The sequence below is a fragment of the Galeopterus variegatus genome, unplaced genomic scaffold (assembly GCF_000696425.1).
Source record: "Galeopterus variegatus unplaced genomic scaffold, G_variegatus-3.0.2 Scaffold6597, whole genome shotgun sequence".
Taxonomy (NCBI): domain Eukaryota; kingdom Metazoa; phylum Chordata; class Mammalia; order Dermoptera; family Cynocephalidae; genus Galeopterus; species Galeopterus variegatus.
In genome coordinates, this window is record NW_007732708.1 from 16,807 (window position 1) to 18,458 (window position 1,652).

The 1,652-nt window shown below is 46.7% G+C and overlaps 1 protein-coding gene across 1 annotated transcript in view; it reads left to right on the plus strand.

Annotated features, from left to right (window-relative positions):
- Window positions 1-1,652, plus strand: part of SIRPB2 (signal-regulatory protein beta 2) — a 13,249-nt gene that overhangs the window by 7,292 nt on the left and 4,305 nt on the right. The gene's annotated exons all lie outside the window — the stretch shown is intronic.

Sequence of the window (1,652 nt, forward strand, 5' to 3'; positions counted from 1 at the left end):
AATGTGCTGCACCACCCCCAACCAGACCGGAGGCATGGGGCCTGACTAAACTACTCTATTTTCCCCACAGTGGACCAGAGCACTTCTTTTTGGATAGAGTACTCTCTTCAGTGTAATCTCCCCAGTGCCCTGTCAATCATGAGGTTTGCCAGTTTGGCTAGTGGGAATAGGCATGATTCTCAGCTTTGTGCTGAGTGATGGGCACTATTTGGTGCATGCATGTGAGGAAATTACCTAAGGCCAGGGAAAGAGCTAACAGAAAGGATTAGCGATACCGGGTCTGACTCACTCAAATAATGTTTGGGCATGGATGTTGCTGAACTTCTTGGAACTAAGGACACTAAGGACAAAATAAACCATAGGATTGACCATGGGCTATCACTTGGTCACAACTGTAAGGCAGTTCTTCTTGGTGGTTAATACAACATGCCCATCTGAAGACAGGAAGAAAAAGAGTTTGGAATTCCACACACTTCCCTACATCCTCTCAGAGGGAGTGTTTGCTTTCCCTCTTTTACCCCCCCTGCCTCACACACAGCTGAGAAACACCACAATATACCACAAACCCACATCCTGGAGTGAGACTGAGCTACTCACCGGGCCTGATGGGAACACCAAAGGGAAACTCAGAACACAACACTGATGACCTCGAGGTGAGCAGAATCTTAAGTCAGCTGATCTGAGTTCAGATCTGACCAGGACGCCTACTGAATGCACAGTTCACCTTATGTTTCTTCAACTCTCTGAGCATTAGTTTTCTTTCTCATCTCAGAGATGGAGATAATAATTACAGCCACCTCATAGAGTTCTTGCGAGGAGTAACGGTGATGATGTTCATAACCCAGGTGTAGAAGAACTTCCACAGGAGGCCTCAACCCTTTCTCTGTACCCACTCAGAAGCCAGACTCAACAGTTCAACCTATTCCCCAAATAGACCCACTTCACAATACATTAGCAACAACTGATGTTTGCTGAAGAATTCATGGGAGGTAGGGAGGATATTGACACCGAACACCACGGCACACAGCCCACATCTCTGAGGCGTGGCATTTGAGGGTTAAGTGTCAGGACTTCAGAAACAGGCTGTGAGAGTTTGAATCAAGGCTCATCACATTCTTACCGGGTGATGTTCTGGTCTGCTAGGGCCACCATAACAAAGTACCACAGACTGCGTGGTTTAAACAATGTAAATGTATTTTCCCACAATTCTGGAGGCTAGAAATTTGAGATCAAGGTGTATGTCGGCAGGGTTGGTATCTGCTGAGGCCTCTCTCCTTGGCTTGCAGATGGCCACCTTCTTGCTGTGTCCTCGTATGGTCTTTCCTCTGCATGTGTATCCCTGGTGTCTGTTTATGTGTCCAAATTTCCTCTTCTTATTAGGACACCATCCCTGTTAGATTAGAGGCCCACCTGAATGTCCTCATTTTAACTTAGTCCTATCTTCAAAGACCTATCTCCAAATACAGTCACATTCTGAGATACTGGGGGTTTGGGCTTCAACATACGCAATTGGGGGACACAATTCGGCCTCTAGCGAACAATCTTGGGAGTTGCCTAACCTTTCTGGACCCTCAGCTTCTTCCATCATAAAGTGGGGGTGATGCTGCCTACCTCACAGGAGCATTGTGGGGAATAAATGAGACAATGCATGT